Here is a 17400-nt window from a genome sequence, read left to right as displayed (position 1 = left end):
GCGGGGCCAGGTGTCCGTCCTCTGCCACAGGCCACGATTAATCAAACCGCCCAACTCACAGGGAGATCAAACCAGGCACCCCGCCAGCTGTTGGTTAAAGCTGGCCTTCAAGTTGCCCTCATTAAATTGCCTTCCCCTCTTTCTTGCTGACTCCTGTCCCGTGACCATCTATCTCTTGGATCTTTCTCTGGGAGCTTTCTTCCTCTCTCTTTCCACCAGTCCCTCAGTTTCTGTTTTTCTCTCATTCTTTTCTTCTTCCTGTCTTTCCGCCCACCGCCAGACACTTCTTCCTCTATCTACCATCTCTCCCTCCTTGTTCCTCCCATTAACTCTGTTCCACTCATTCAAACTTCCACGGCCCTCAGACTCTTGCCTGGAGACTCCCTCCTGGACCCTCCTGCTCAGCCTCTGAAGTTCCAAGAAAAGAAGTGGTCTGGGGCTGCTGTGTGCCAGCTGCAGGGTGCAAGGCCACGGGGGCTGCTGGGAGAGTGGATTTCTCCAGGTCAGGGGAGTTCACGGAGGCTGACCTGAATTCTCAGATGGCCCTCTGCAGCAGGCACAGGCTTCTCCCATGCACGCCAGCACATGCACACAGGCACACCATGTCTGGGCTACTGTTCGCTTCCTGTTTTCCAAAGGCCCCTAAGCCCACAGAGGGAGCTTCTCAATGCAGCATCCCTTGTGGGACCAGCTGCCCGGCCTCACCTTGGTACAGATTATAAGCCCCCACATGGGAGAATCAGTTTCACCTGGAACAGGAAACAGGGAGTAATCTAGGTATGCAAAAAGGTTCTTCCTTTTTTCTTAAGTTGCTGATGGACATTTGTTTTATTTATTTATATGTGGTGCTGAGAATCAAATCCAGTGCCTCACACATGCCAGGCAAGCTCTCTATCACTGAGCCCCAACCTAGCCCCTGAAAGTTCCTTTCTTTTCCTATCATCTCTACCCAGGAAGAGGAAGGATGGAAACGTTGGATCCTGACTTCTTGCTCAGCTGATGTGTTGAGAATATTTACTCCAGTTGTCAAGGAATTGTTTTTACACACTTTTTCTTACAACAAACACTGGCAAACGAAAAAGAAAAAAAAAATAAAGAAATAAAGAAGGAAAAGAAAAGAAAACACAGGCTTCAGAGTACTGTCCTCTTTCTCAGTCTCGCTGTATATACATCTATGTATTTTTTTAACTTGTTTTTCATTTTAGTGGTTCTAAGGCGCACAGGCGTGAGAAAACACAGATGGAGAGGAGCAGACAACGTTGTCGCTGTGCGCAGAAGACATCACACCATGTTATAGATTCTCAGAAGTCTTGGAAGACCTCAGGATGCAGAATGGGGTGTTTTTTTTTTTTTTTGGTTTCAGTTTGGGTTTTTTTTTTTAACCCCCCTTTTCTCCTTTACAGAGTTGGAAGTATCTCCTCCTTTCCTTTCCCCTCTCCGTTCTATTTCTATGCCTCTGGCATCACCTGCTGCTGCTGGGAACACAGAGTCCCTTGGCCCCGGTGGCTGGGTCACTGGGCTGCCCCGGGTTTGACCCCACCTCTACCTGCGCGTGTTTCCCCAGCTGTGGAGAGGCGAGCTGGTGGGAGGAGAAGCCATCCATCAACTCCAGCGGCAGAGGCCTGAATGAGGGCGGGAAGGGTCAGGCATGGTGCACACTTGAGCATGGTGCAGGGGGTGAGGGGGGGCTACAAATTGTTGAGATTTCAGTGCTGGGCTTGATGGATGGTACAGAATGAGGGGCAAGATGCCGTCCCCCCAAGCCTGCTCTGGCACCAGGACACAGCCTGAGCTCCTGGTCTCCACTGACTTCCTCCCAGTCCACCCCCACCCACCCCCTTCGCCCCGGCTTTCTTTTTGCTGCCTGCTCACAGCCCATCCGTCAAACTATGCCCCGAAGCTGACCTTTTGCAGAGAACAGCCAGCCTGAGAGAACCATTTCTTGCTGAAACACCTCACCAAGGAGTTTTATTAATGCTGGCAGGCCCAGCAGTAAATGGTGTGGCATGGCTACCTCACAGTCTCCTGTGCCTGCCTCCTCACCCGCGAGTTTTTTTCAGCCTTAAGCAAGAAGGAAGAGTGTGGGGCCAGATTGCTTAAGCAGAGTTCCTGGTTTTCTTGCTCAGCGCCAAACCCACTTCTGCCCCAGGTAGGCCCTGCAGGGTCTCGCAGTCACCTGTAGAGTTGTGGGTGCTTGCCTCTCTGAGATTCATGGGTCTATAAGGTTCCCTCTTCGCCTCTTAAAAGTAATGACAGAGTTTCAGGAGAGGCTCTGTAGCCTCCTGCTGAGAAAAGCTAAAACTTGACTGAAAAGACCAGAAATCTTTGCTGGCAGCATGAGCTGCAGTAGGGAGGACAAGTGCTCAGGGACTCCGCAGGGGAGGGACATGCAGTTGGGCAGTTTCAAGCTGGCCCGGGGACCTGTCCATCTCATTGGGGTTTCTTTTTCAGAGACCACACAGGTTGCCAGTCGCGCCATTGCAGCAGCACAATGGAGCAGAGAGTAGGGACGGACGTGTTGAGGCGAACAGGGATGGGAGATGTTTAATAGAATTACTCTTAGGCTTCGAGTTAATGAATCACAACTGCAAGAAATCATGATAATCCAGTAGGCATTAGTGACAGATTAGCTTCAAAGCTGCCATAAAAGTGCCATAATGCTTACCTAACGGCATGATTAATTCTCCCAGTACATAATGGCTTTATGGAGGAACCAGGCACCAACAGAGCCTTGATGGAAAGCCACACAGAGATCCCAGGGCGCCAAGGGCACCCCCACCCTGCCCAGCCTGTGTGGCTTCCGCTCCGCCTGGAGGCGACTCCCCAGATTGTGTCAGACAAAGCAGCAACTCAGCTGTACCCAGAGCTGGCTCCCAGGGCTGTGCCCTTCACTGAGTGGCAGCTATCCCAGCGGACTAGGAAGTGGCACCACCCCAACCCCCAAGACAGGCATTTCCTATGACTAACGCTCGTGCCTGAAGAGCCCCATCCCATTCCCTTCCTCAAAAGATCAGTGTGGAGAGATCTAGAAAGAATGCTGGACCAGGACACTCTTCCTGACTCCACTCCTCACTTAGCTGTGTGACCTAGCAAGTTCTATAACCTTTCTGGATTCAGACAGCCAAGCTCTGCTCCTACATCCTTAACCACCAGAATGCCTCCCTTTAATGGCACCTAATATTTAGCAATCACTAAATTGTGCTCCAGGCATAATACAAATCCTTTTATATACATATTATTTCATTTACTGCTCCCCAAAATCTTCTGAGATAGTTATGGCCACTATCTTCACTTTACAGATAGGGAGAGTGAGGCTTGGACAGGGAAGTAACTAGCCCACAGTCAATCTAGGATTGACAGGCAGGATTCTCTAGCTCCTTGCTCTTCTACCAGCCCTCTAAGACCACCAGTCCAACCTCAGGGGAGATCCCCCTGTGAGGTACTGAGCACCACCTTCTAGAGGAAGCTATGAGGAAGACATCCTTAGCAATTCTTAATTCCCTGCCCCATCCACCATGCAATGGGAAAACCAGAAAGGCAGGAGATCTGGACTTCATCTTCACCTTGACACTGTGGATCCTGTTCTGATAGCATTAACTGGGGCACTTAACTTCTGTAGGTCTATGTGTCAACTTCTCTTCTGGACAAAGGGAATAATAATAATACCACCTTGTCACCACAGGGAGCTGAGGGTCTTGACCCCTGGAGGCTAGGATCCTCTTTTCACAACTCCCTCTAGAGTCCAGTCCTCTTTTGTGAGGCAGACACACATGCTGCTCCCGAGGCTCTCACTGTGGCCTGCCCGTCTTCCCATAAATATGGAGGCAATTAGCACGAAGCCCAGGTCCAAAGGGAATTCTCAGAGCCATGTTCATCTTCATAATGTTGAAGAAAACCCCTCAGGAGGCCTGAGTCACTGCTGAGGCGGGCGGGCTGTTTCTGGTCTGATTAACTAGGGCTCCCGGAGAGGCATGCAGCACTCCCTCCAGCAGCCCTCCCACCAGCCCACACCACTCCCAGGGCTCCCGCCATGTGAGGCCTCCCATCAGGCCTCCACTGAGAAGCAGCAAAAAAAGGAGGTTTGGTTGCCTCCTGCCAAAGCATCAGCATGCTTCAAACTTTCCCAAGAATCAAATGGCAGACCATCACTCAATCAGCAAATATTTACTTCTCCAGGCCAGCATGGGGGAAAGGCCAAAGGGATTCACTTCATCCCTTTGCACCCCTGAATCCCAAAATGGACGCAAGGCTCACACCACTGGTGGCAACTATGTTGAGGCTCTGGGTAGTTTTTCCTGAAGGTGACTACCTTGGCCATGACCCATGCATCTCTCAAAGTCCATTCCCTTGTCTGAGCTAACTGCCCGACGTGTGTCAAAGTGGACCCTGTCACTGAAGCTACAAAGTCATCAAATTTCAGTTTTGGAAGAGACATCCAAGAGATTTCTTCAGCCCCTTCTGCTACCCCCCATCTGCTATGAACTCCTCTTTAGTCAAATATATAGTTCTTATTTCAACATGCTATGCCCAGTGAAAGCTCAATAAATATTTATTGATGGTGGTATCCATGAGGAATTAACAGCCAAATCTATAAAATTCAAGTTTCATACAAGGAGAGATCCTGGTGGGAAAGAAACTGCTACATAAAGTTTAAAATTTTTCAAAACGACAAGTGCTCACACACAGGCACACACACACACACACACACACACAGGCACACCATGTTCTCTGCCCCAACAGAGAATCATATTGGCAAACAAGAAACGGCCTCTGGATGGAACACTCATGCCTTCAAGTTGAATGTGAAGGGCATGCTCAGATTCTCTGAGGTCAAGCAGCCCAGCCTGTAGGAAAGAGCCTGACCCTAGGTCCAGAGTCCCCTTCTATCTCCTTCTAGCACCAAGAACCAGTGAAATTCCTGTTCTAATGAAACAAAATAGCACTGCTGAGTGCTTTCTCAGGTCTCACAAGTGAGCTAAAGTGAATGCAGTCACATATACAAGTTTGCAGATACTAAAACTTAAGAAGGACAGGTAGCTTATACTAGAGTTTTCAAAATGATAGTTACTTTGGTTTGAATCTGAAATGTTCCCCCAAAAGCCTATGGGTTAAAGCCTTAGTCCCCAGATTAGCACTATTGGGAGGTGGTGGAAATTTTAAATATAGGGCCCAGTTGGAGGTCTTCTGATCAAAGGGGACATAGATTTTGGACCTCAATCTCTTCTTCTTTTTCTCTGTTGCTTCCTGGCCAAGAGGTGAATGGATTGCTCTACAACGGTCTCCATGATGTTGTTATGGTTTGGATCTTTATTGTGTTAGGCAATGCAAGAATGTTCAGAGGTGAAACAATTAGATTATGAGAGCTATAAACAACAAAACCAGTGGTTTGTTGTTTGCTCAGATTATATCTGAGCCTGATCCATATCCACAGATTCTCTCTTACTGGAGGAAGCTGATTTGAGCCTAGTTTTGCATTAGCCTAAATTGTCCCAATGCAGTATGCGTCAGGGCTAGTGAGGGAGGGTGGGGACAGAGCAGAAGTAAAAAGGAAAAAAAGCCATGAAAACCAAAGACAGACTCTCAAGAGGACAAACCCATCCTACCTTTTCCCCCACTACAGTCCTTCAGGCAATATAGCAAAAGATTCCCCCCAAGAAAGCTTAGGAGGGGAGCAGATTGGGAGCTGAAGATTGAGTGTCCTGGGGCTGCTTGCCTCTCCCAGTTCTCTCCTGAACTCCAAATTGTCCTGCCTGTTCAGCTCTTGTTCCTTGGTCCGTCCTCAGGAACCCTTCTATGCTAGTGGTTGATGAGCAACCTGAAATAAGAAGACAGAGAAGGTAGCGGGAAGTGGGGGGGGGGGCGGGGATCGACTGACAACAAACACTTAGTAACATGGCCCAGTGCTAGGCACCCTGCTAGGTAGAGTTTGTCCCTTGGGAAGGTCACAATATGTCCATGCATAGAAAAAGAACACCCACAGTCCTCTTGGCAATGCTCACTGGCCTCTTCCCAGCCCAGGCCTGTCCTTCCTGGCTCCTGAAGGCTGCTCATGATTCTGCTCTCATTTCTGGTGTGTGTTCCTGCCCAGAAGGGTGTCTGATCTTGTCATGGCCAGTGTTTTCCGCATAAGGGGACCTGGTACACTTTTATAGGAACCCAGTGGTTCCCTGGGGCCAGACTGTAATGCTGTCCAGATGCAGAAAAACAGAAGGGCCATTCAAAAACAACTGAAATATCAACACACTTTGAAAGCGGTCTGTTAGCACTTGTCATAAGCACAATAAACAAAACAATGAAACCATCAGAAAGTACCGTGAGACAGTCAGGCCCTAGGAACTTGGCTTTGATGACTTAGAAAAGCAAAGCGAGGGCGCAGAACCAGTTCCCACTTGGGCTGAGGCTTGTTTGTTCTGCTTATCTGAAGTCAGAGCTAACAATCCTCATCAGGATGAAAGAATCTAGAAGTTTCTCCTCTGCAACTGGCCCCTGTGCAGAAGCAGCAGAGTCTTGGGTAACTGGTCAGTTTCTGCATGTGGCCCATAAAACACTAATTTTATAATGCCACTCTCATCTGCTGAAAGGCCCTGGCTTCTCTTGTGTTCCCCCAACAAATGAGGGAACCAACAAATGAGCTCATTTGCTGGAATGCTTACCTGGCTGGCCTGGGGGAAATGTGACCTGAACTGGTAGGAGGGGACACTGGGGCACAGTTTCAGTCACTCCTTCCTCAACTGTTAGATGTCCTATCCCCAGGTAAGTCAGAAGAGAAGCTGAGGGTCTGCTGGTTCTTCCTGAGGCCCCGCTGCTGACACATTTGTCCTGTCTTTGGAGGAAGAGGCTGGGAGAGAAATGTCACCCATCCACCTGGCAGACACTGCATGCAGGCTTCCAATTTGAGTTGTAGAGCTGGGGCAGGTGCTGTCCCCCGGGTGAAATGAGGCCGCCTGCTTACCACAGTCACTCAAGGTTATTTCCCACTGTCTCCACAACTCAGGCTTTGCTTAATTCCTACAGTGGGTGCTGGCCAAGCCATCTATCAAATTACCTGCCAGTGATTAAAGCAAGCTTAGTCCGTTTGGGTGCAGTCCTCCTGCATTTTGATTCTAAGTCAAGCAAAATAGGGGATTAGCCAAAGTAGGAGGGGAAACCTGACATGGCTGTCTGCTGTGGGAGATGGGGGGCCATGGAAGCTGACGTGACCAGCTGGTGACAGTGGGGACATGGAGGCCTGAGACACGAGTTCCAGTGCTCTGCTTGGCTGGGAACCCTGGGTGGGTCTCTTGTATTCCTTCCACTCATAGATCCAGCCAGCTAGTCTACAAGGCTCTATGGGTAGATCAATCAGAAGATTCTGTTCTCCTTTCCTAATTGTGAGAGAGGAGGAGGAGGAGGGGGAGGAGGGGGAGGAGGAGGAGGAGGAGGAGGAGGAGGAGGAGGAGGAGGAGGAGGAGGAGGAGGATAAACAGATGTTTGAACAAAAGAACTAAATATACACAGAGAACCCTTGCATATCCGCTCCAGACCTGAAAACTAAAGGCTAGTCTGCCATAATCCTCCTCCTTCATTGGAAAACATGTGCAATATTTGCCAGTTATGTCTGATTCCAGCAACTTCCCTGGAACAAATCAGTAGCAATTCGCAACAATTGATAAAAATCCATTAAACACCTGTAATGGACCAAATTGCTGCCCTTTAACTACTTCAAACATCTGGATAGGTGGGAATGAGCTTGGAACCAAAGCCTCAATTTCCCAGATGCCTTTTAATCTATTGTGGAGGTAGCCTCGAAATGGAAGGTCCACCCCCTCTCCATTTCTCCTAGCCAGGTGGGGACTGGAACAGCAAGAGCTCAGGAGGCTTTGGCTCCAACACTTTCCGGAGTGGCCACCTTGCCATCCATCAGCAGCCTCCTGTGGTGTAGAAAGGACATGGATTTTTGGAGTCAGAGAAACCTGTGATGAAATCCCATCTTTTGCAAACACTAGCTGCCAGCCCAGAGAAAGCTAGTTCATTATGACTATCCCGAGGACTAAAAGAGATGGTGGTTAGCAAGGACCAGTGCGCAACCTAGCATAGAGTATATGCAACAGATACTAGCTGCCTCCTCCTCATCTCCACCCACATACAGCTGTCAATCAATCAATAGGCAAGTATTTGTTGGATGCAAATTGAGTGTTCAACACAATGGGAGTTCAAGAGACACAGATAAATAAGCCAGATTACTGCCTGGGGAGAACTCCTAGGATAATGAGGAAGATGAGAAGATCACCTAAATAGGAAATGAAAATGCTTCAACACAGAAACAGAGTAATAGTATTACAGGGAGGCAATCTAGGCCTTCCCAGGCTTGCAGTTATCTATCTACTTGGTACTGCTCTTACTGGCTAGATGACCTTGACCAATACTTAGCCCCTTCAGTCTTGGCTCCTAATCTGTAAAATGAGGAAAATGGCATCAATCTCATAATCCTGTGGTAAGGATTAAATTAAATTAAATTAAATATGACCCTTATCAGGTGTGTAACTTCATTTATCGAAATGTGGAAAATAAATTGACCTACCTTATAGGGAAGTTCTAAAGATTAAATTTGTTAATGCATATAAAGCTTTTCAAAAAGGATTATATAAATGTTAGTTATCATTACCTTCTAGAACATAAATTCCTTGAGGAAAGGATTTTGATCTGCTGTATGCCCTGATACGTTTCCAATAGAACCGGGCCTGGCACACAGTTCATAAATATTAGTTGAGTGCATGAGCTGTTGACTGTTGTAGGAGAGGGGCAGGTGCCATTCCAAGAAGGCTTCCTGGAAGAGGTGATGCAGAAAGGTGAATAGGAGTTTTTAATGTTAAGGAGGTGAAAAGGACAAGCCCGCAGAGAAAACAGCTCAGGAGGGATGCCAGGCAAGAAAGAGCATGGTGTGACAGGAGACCGCAGACAATCTAATATGGGTAGGCAAAAAGCTTCAAGTCAGGCAGAGTCAGGAGATGGAAGCTCTCCCAGATCATCCACTGATTGATTTTCATGGGACCAAATACAACCTGGAAAACACACCCAAGCAACATGTGAGTAGTTGACAAAAACAACTTCCATCAGCCGGTCCTACAGCCTCCAGGACACTGGGCCTGATCCCAAAAGAGCAACAGAAATAGCATTTCCCATGAGCCCTTTGCCTCTAGGGAATGTGCCATCACAGGGGACCCTTACCCATCTGTCTGAAAGATTTCCAGCCCACTTGGAGAACCAGGCAACCATGCCTGTGAACTCTGACCCCATCAATCCCAGCAGGGGCTGGGGAAGCATTTACATCTTCAAAGGTCCTGGTAAATGTTAGCCAACAGCCTCCTCCCAATCCCCATCCCTCACCTCCTCCCGCTCTGGGCCACCAGGGGTCAGGGACTAGGGTCACACCTGGCCAGGCCCAGCCCAGACACAGATTCTGCCCTACATGTCATTCAGAGTCATCCCACTCTGGATCCCACTCACTCCCTCTTGGACTTCTTCCCCTCCACACACCCCTGGGCCCAGGGCCAGGGGGAAATGTTGGGCCCAACGGAGAAGGGGCCCTGTAAGAAAGGCCCAGGACACCTTCTCAGGTGCCTTTAGAGAAATGGGGACTCAGGTCAGCTGCCTTGGAAGGTGCTCTGGGTTCTGGATTCAGGTAGAGAGCAGGATTCTAAATCAGGGTCAGCTCAGGACTGCCTGGTCAGGCAGGTCTCAGTGACCTCTTCCTGACCCCAGGAAGCTCCAGTTGTCTTTCTGATCTCCTAGAGGCAGGGAGGCCTGTTAACTTTTACCAGCCTCCTTTGACATGGAGTGCAAATAGGAACCTGGGAGGGAGGTTCATACAAGTGTCAGGGCTCAGGCAATACTTGCAGCCTCACCCCCTCCACCCAGCCCTGGAGCCCCAGGCCAGCACACCCTGCTCCTTCACTCCAGGCCACAGGAGGTGTGAGGAGCAGGGCTCTGGGCCCAGAAAAGCAAAAGAGGAGCCCAGGTCCTGGGGATCTGCCACCACACTGGCCATTGGCTTCGGTCCCACCTCAGACTTCAATTTTCCCTGCAGATGGCTCCCAGGACATTATAGCCTCAGCTCACAGCCATGAGCAGGGACAGGTCTGCCATTTTACAGATGAGCATAGCAGCATATTCCTCACCAGGGCAGAATTAGGACTGGAACCCACGGATTGGTGGTTCTGAGATGCCAATGCCTAGCTATGCTCCTCTGGAGACGGTTACCGGGCCAATGCTGGCAAAATGCAGTAAGAATGAATACTGGTAGCACTGTCCTGTGAGCCTCCCAGCCCTTTCTGCTTTCAGCCTACTCTTGAGCAAAGTTCTTTCAATGGCTCCTACCTGCAGGGGAGCAGGCCCAGGGGCCTAAGCCTGGATTAAGGCCTCGGCTCTCCCAATAATAAGCTGTGTGGCTTAGAGAAATCATTTGCCCTTTCTGGGCCTCAGTTTCCCCACTTACAAAACAGAGTAGGGAGAAGGTATCTAAGATCACCTTAATTCTGATTCCAAGGTTTCATTATCTTTAGTTTCTTCCATCCCCAACCTCTTTTTAAAACCCTGCCTGATTCTCCTCTTCGGCTCTTACCACAGAACTCTATAGGCAGGGGACAGCATCCAGCCTAATTCCTTTATTTAAAAAAAAAATAAGATAGCTGGAATCCAAAGACATGAATTAGCTGAGTGACCTTGAGAGAGATGCCTCAAGGCAGAGCCAGGCCTGGCATGCTAGTCTCCTGGTGATTTATGCTGTGCCAGCTATGGCTCAGAATGCCCGGAGAACCCTACCCTCTCCCAGGGTACAAACTAAATCTTCCCTGGCTTTCAGGATCTGCCTGCCCACAGACCTGTGTCCTTACTGCCCACTGAAGACCACCTCACTCTCGTCAGATTCATTCTCTCTCTCCAAAAGGTCCCAGGATCGGTCTGACCCTCAGCCCGGCCTCAAGAAGGTCCCTGAACAACTCACCTCAAGTCCTCCACTCTCTCCAAAGCCTCCTCTCCAGAGGCCTCCTGTCCTTATGCCCAGCTCCCTGACCACTTGTCTGAGTCCAGCTTGCTCACTTCAGCTTCTCCCTACTCTTGAACATATCCCACTCCACCGCTGCCTTCTCTACAAACACCAAGGACAGTGGGGTGCACCAGTTCATAGTTGGGCACAGACCTTGACAGCCTGGCATTGAATCCTGACCCTACCACTCACTGGTCATATAGCTTCAGACAAACGACTTAACCCCCCTGTACTTCGGTTCATTCTTGTGAAAAGGAGGGATAACAGGAGTTTCTACCTCAGCCATTGTTAGCATTGCCATTATGAAGACGTACAACTATTTGAAACAGTGCCTGGCAGGTGCCTACGTTGTTCTCCATGACCATATCCTCCCTTATTGGACTATAGGTTTCTCAGAGTGCAAATAAAATAACATATTTTTGGGGAAAAGAATTTGAGATTTGTAAGTGTCTAATATACCAGATTTAAAAAACTTGTTATAAAATTTTTGATGCATTTCTTGGTACCTTCTAGAACAGTGGCTGGTGTGGTCCAATGAAGCATTTAGCAATGGATAGATAGGTCTATAAGAACCCCCAGTGCCAGGAGCAACGCAGCATTGGGAAGGACCAGCTTGTGATGGGAATGCTGTACAGGATCTCGGAACGGCACATTTTCTCCCACCGGGGCATTCCCCAAGCCATGAAGATTCCCCTTAAACTTCTAAATACTCCTTCCCATCTCCCACCAGCAGAATCCCTTAAATTCTATTGGTCCACCTGCTTTGCTTTGGTGCCCCAGCCAGCTCCCTCTCCCTCCCTGCTGCAGACAAAAGGCTTTGGGGTGATTGATGATGACAGTGACCTGCCACTGACCCTCCCAACCTGGGTCCCGCTGCTGCCATGAGCCCCCCAGCACAGCAGCCTTCACTGCTGTTTGAAATGCCGACTCTCCGCCCCATGGGGCTGCTGGTTTTCCTCCACTGTGAAGTGGAATCTTTGATGTGTATCCTCCTGGGTTGTCTCCAAATATCTGAGTCCTGGAATCACTGCCTACAAAAACTCACCAGACTCTCTGTGTGGGTCAGGGCAAGAGGCTGGACAGATCCAGGTTCAAATCCTGACTCCTCCATTTATAAGCTCTTCTCCTTTCCAAATTCCAGATTCTTTACGGTGAAGAAGGGACCTAAGGCATACCACAGAGAACCACTGAAAGGGTTACATAATACAGACAGCTTCTGGCACATGCTAGCACCCTGTAATTACTCCAAAAAATGACAGGTATGAGGAAGGATTCTAATGATGTGAAGGCAGAGGGTGGTACATGAGGACCAACTTGGACTCCTCTTCTCCTCCTCCTCCTCCTCCTCTTCTCCTTCTCCTTGTGACATCCTTGATCTTCCTTCTCCTAGAATAGTGATATCCAAAGCATATCTCCCACTCCCCCCACCCCCCTCATACACACATACACACACACACACACACACACACACAAGCTTTTTTCCTTTGACTTCCTCCCTTCCCAGAATTCCTCTAGCTGGATCTTTGGGACAATCTAGCCTGTGGAGCTATCTCCTTTTCACTTCTCAGCATCATTGGTCACTCAGAGTATTTGCTGATTGGGCTCATGTCCCTACAGCTGAGCTGCCAGAGACTTGCTCTCCTTACAGAAGAATCTGTTTCCACTCAACCGCTGAGCATTTCCCATGTCATAATTTTAAAGCCACTTATTTACTCATTTTCTTCCGTTTATTTGCCTAGTCCTCAAAAAAAAAAAAAAAAAACTATTTGGTTGAAGTGACTTCCTGCAACCAAATGTTGGTGCCCAGCTGAAAGGTATCAAGCCCTCTCTGTACTTGGAGATTGAGCTGCGGCTCAGGCTGACCACCATTCTGAAACAAACAGCAGACCAAAAGAATGTTCACTAGGTCCTACTCCTGCAATTTTAACTAGACTTTAGTGAAATGTGACCCATCAATAGCAGTTATCTGGAGAGGTGATTGCATAGAGGCCTGAAGCCAATGAAACCAATAGTTTCAATGAAGCCACCATATACCCATTAGGGCAGGACAAGAAAGAGGAGATTCACACCAGCAACCTCATTCCCCTGGTGCTGCTAATGCTGGTCAAAACTTGACTCAAGAAGTAAGCATGGAGAGGCCAGGCGCAGTGGGACAGCCTGTAATGCCATCGGCCCGAAGGCTGAGGCAGGAGGATCGCAAGTTCAAAACCAGCCTCAGCAACATTGAGGTGCTAAGCAACTCAGTGAGACCCTGTCTCTAAATAAAATATGAAATAGGGCTGGGGATGTGGCTCAGTGGTCAAGTGCCCCAAGTTCAATCCCTGGAAACCACCCCCCAACCCACCAAAAAAAAGAAGGTGGCAGCATAGGTGGCTGGGAAAGCAGAAGAGTAGAATAGAGTTTGCATTTGACAGAAAAGGAGGTTTGGCCTACCTCATAGGCCACATGTTCCCCTCCAGTCTCTCTCTCCCTCTCTCTCTCTCTCTCTCTCTCTCTCTCCCCCCCCCCACCCAACTCACCCTTTTCTCTCTTCTCCCTGTCACTCACTCTATCTCAGAAGCCTCATTTATGGGGACTTTAAAGACAGCAGAAACCAGACTTCCTATACTCTTAATCCCAAGGGAATAATGTACGGTCAATGTGACCTAAGAAAAAAGAAAACTTTAAGGTGGGAAAAAGATAACTGTTTTTTAAATGTCAGTAAACACCTCTGTAAGACAGCCCAACCCACAAAGGCAATCGGTGGAGGTCGAGATTTTTCCAGGTCTTGCTTTCAGGAAGCTCATGGGACAAAGCAAATTTTCCTGAAAGAACCGCATGGGTGGGAGTGTATCTCTGCTCTCTGTTCCCACATCCTGGGATGTTCAGAGCCACGGATGATGGGGACACGATAGGGAGAGGGCTGGGGAGGGGGTAGATTTAAGAACTGAAATGCAGAGGACCTTCAGAAGGACTCCTCTCTCCTCCCTGGAGCAAAATGAACTCAGGGAGAAGGAGGCAAGGGGGTGGGGAGAGCGTTCCAAGCCGAAGGAGTCGCTGAGTTAAATTACAGGGGCCTGGGAGGGATGATTAACAACCCTCATGGTTTTCTGCTTCACAGCCATTACTCACTCCAAACCTGGGGCTTCTCGGTTACATAGCCCAGCGCAGGCCGACCATTTTTTCCATTGACTGAAAACACATTCTGACTGAAAACAAACTTTGGATCCCCGAGGCTTGGCAGGCCCTGGGTCCTTCTCCATATTTAATCAACGGGAAGCTAAACACTTTCAATCTGTGATGGCTCATTTGGACGGGGTCTCGGGGCTTTTGCTTGGTGCCAGATATAATAACTCTCCTCTCTCTTTTCTAAGGCCTATTTTATAATTTTGCTGTTTTTCAATGTCAAGCCCATCTTTTGAAGAATTTTTATTGGATTTCCTGCTAGACTTCAACGAGGATTTTTCTTGCTTTGGCAGAAATATCAAGCAGAACAGGGGAAAAACTCAATCATCGTCTTGGAAAGTCGGGATGGTGTGTGCATGGAGGGGGGGAGCCCTTTGTCTGTTTGCACACAAACAGGTTTCTAGAAGGCTGGAGCCCCAGTTGCCAGCTTCCAGGGGCCCTCCAACTTCTGATTCATGGGGTGAAAATTGACAAGGCAAGGCGGATGGATGTGGGAAGAGAGGGAAGTTGGAACAGGATGAAGAGAAGTGAGGTGTGAGTGCGTAAGAAAGGCCAAGGGTGGGTAGGGCTCTACACAGGGTCCAGGTTGCGGCCATGACACGGCCACATGGGGTCCAGGCCTGGACCATGGCACTGCCAGGCACGCCTGTTCAGGCAAACTGCAGGGACTGTGGGGGACAGGAAGACGCTGCCCCCTTGGAGGACAGAAGACGAACTCTGCCCCCTTTCTCAACCCCTCAGAGCTCGTAAAACCCCAAGACTGGGAGGGAAGGCCACGCCCCAGAGGTTCCCAAGTTACCAGCCATAGCCAGGGTCTGTACGCCTGCTCAAGGCTACGTTCATATCTTTAATTTTTCTTCACAGAGATTATTCCTCAGGGGAAGCAGCTTGCCAGTGAGTGACAGCTTTTGTTTGCTCATGTTTTCCTCTCCTCCCAGAGTCAACTTTCAGAATATACCAGTATGTTCCTTCTCGCTTGACTTTCTTTTCTGTCTTTTTTTATTCCCTCCCTGTGGGTGAGGGGGGAGCATTTCTACAGCATATTATCCAGAGAAGTGGTGCTTTGTCCAACAGTGAGAGAGGGAGGGAGAGCCCTTCCATGTCCTCTTTTTCTGTTGTCTTGGCTTTTATTTGTTAGTGTTAAGAGGTTAGGTGCTCGCTTCATACCTCCTCGGCCACTTCACACCTGCTACGATTAGCTTCACAATTCACAGAACGTTCTCCCAAGTCAACTCACCTTTTTATTCCCACAACAGTCCTTGGAGATCAAACAGGCAGGTACTGGAACCATTGTTCTAGAGATGAACGTGTAAGATTCGCAGGCCAAGTGACTTGCCTGAGTCTTGGGGGCAAGAAGTGGCCAAACCCAGGTCTGAATCAAGTTGGGAACTTTTTTCTATTGTGCTATAAAATGTATTTTCTGCAAAGGAGCTCCCCAGCCCCTTTAGTAAGCGCTCTCCCTATGCTAGAGAGAACTCCCCAAAGTAAATTCCCCAAAACAGAATATACTGGGAGTAAAGAAATCAGAGCAATTTTTACCATATCCACAAATTGCTTTCTTTGGGCTCAACTACAGGACAAGGCTCCCAAGGCACCTAAGCTACTCCTAGTCTTTCCACCTCCAGTAGGAAAAAAGACATGTACAGATGAGTAAACCAAAGTACTTATGGAATACCCTCTCAGAGCTCAATCCTGGACTAGAATATTATGAGGTTTCATAAGAGAAAAAGATACAGGAGGTGGGTGAGACATAGACTCTTAGAACACTATAGCTGCAAAGGACCTTAGAGATCATCCCTCACAGCCCTTCACTTACCAATGAGGAGATAAGACAGAGAGGGAAATAGGAACTCGACAGGGGCAATAAGAGACCATATTCACCTTCATGCTAAAGAGTGTGGTAGAGGCCATCAGTTGGTCACAAAGAACAAAGTGTTCAGGGACATGTTCTAGGGGAAAATAAAACTTGGTCTCAAACTTTGAAGTGTGGGTAAAACTAGGAAGGATGGACAAGAAGAGAAGGACCATCAAAGCAGAAGTAAGAAGGTAAACTACAGTCCAGAGTGTTCGTGGGACTATAAGGAATGGGGAGGCTGAAAACTTGGATGAAGCCAGATCACGGAGGACCCTAAGCAAACAGGAAAAGCCATGCAGAGCCAGTGAGAGGTCACTTGAAGGTCAGCATTTTGGCACGTGCTCACCATGAAGCCCTGCTCCTGTAATTTCCCAAACCCCAGAACATTTCCTCCACACCCACACCTACCACATCTAAATTCACTCCACAGAAGCCTGTGGGCAGACAAGGTCTTCACTTGCACTCTGTTTTGAGTCTGGATTGAGCAGCGACCACTTCAGAGTTCACCTGGCCCAGAACTTTCTGGTCATCCTGTCTCCCCTCTGACCCTCCTCTCATTCCCGAGGCTACCACCCCAGTGGTCCCTATGAGTTCCCCGACTCCAAGGCCCTTGTCCATGGCCATCCAGGGAGGTGACAGGCAAGGACTGGTTTGACTAGGCTGAAAAGACAGAGTGAAGAAGCAGAGAAGGGTTGGTAGGAATCACGTGGGAGAACAAGGAAATCAGAGCAGAAAGTCCTCTCCCCAGGACATCAAAGAAGCTCCAAGAAAACGGAAATGAAGAGCAGGAAGCTCTTCAGCCCTCATCTGCAGGACACGAAAGCTGGAGAAATGAGCACATCTATGTCCCTGGCCCCCTGCAGCACCCCTATGGCTTAAGGAGATCCCTTAGCTTTTGCTCCTGCTTACCTTGTGCCTCACTTTACCCATTTGGACCTAAAAACAAAAATCCCTGTCCTCTTCTTGGTGAAGAATCACCAAGACTAGGACAAAGACAAATCAGAACCTCCAGACCCACAATTTCAGAAAAGGGGCATGGTGGTTCTGCACTAAGGCTCATAATGACCACAATAATGTCACTGTTGCTCTGCTTCCAAAAACAAAGCCTGTCCGCCCTCATGAACAGCCCTTTGTTCTCCCAGCAGCTCCAACCTGAAGGAGCAGCACACCTCCCGAGGGTTACCTCAGAAGCCTCCCATCTTCCTAGGCTAAGCAAGCACTCCTGCTACCCTAACCTGCAAGGTCACTGATCCCACAAGCCAGGAAAAAATTACCCTCACTAATTTCCCTCAAAGAAGAAAGACCAACCCCACCCACCTTCATTTCTGGTTCAAGGTCACCAAGAACTGACTGCCCA

General features: G+C 48.8%; 1 long non-coding RNA gene across 4 annotated transcripts in view; it reads right to left on the bottom strand.

Annotated features, from left to right (window-relative positions):
• Positions 1 to 17400, bottom strand: part of LOC124106288 (uncharacterized) — a 176007-nt gene that overhangs the window by 128052 nt on the left and 30555 nt on the right. For 3 of the 4 annotated variants that reach the window (XR_009228576.1, XR_009228575.1, XR_006856048.2), the window contains exon 2: positions 12069 to 12187. The exons of the other annotated variant lie outside the window; for it this stretch is intronic. This is a non-coding gene — a long non-coding RNA (uncharacterized LOC124106288). The remainder of the gene's footprint in view (positions 1 to 12068; positions 12188 to 17400) is intronic. 4 annotated transcript variants of the gene reach the window in all.

This window comes from Marmota monax, unplaced genomic scaffold (genome assembly GCF_021218885.2).
Source record: "Marmota monax isolate L192 unplaced genomic scaffold, Marmota_monax_Labrador192_F-V1.1 WCK01_AAM20220418_F8-fsc00224, whole genome shotgun sequence".
Taxonomy (NCBI): Eukaryota; Metazoa; Chordata; class Mammalia; order Rodentia; family Sciuridae; genus Marmota; species Marmota monax.
This window is presented reverse-complemented; position numbering and strand designations above follow the sequence as displayed.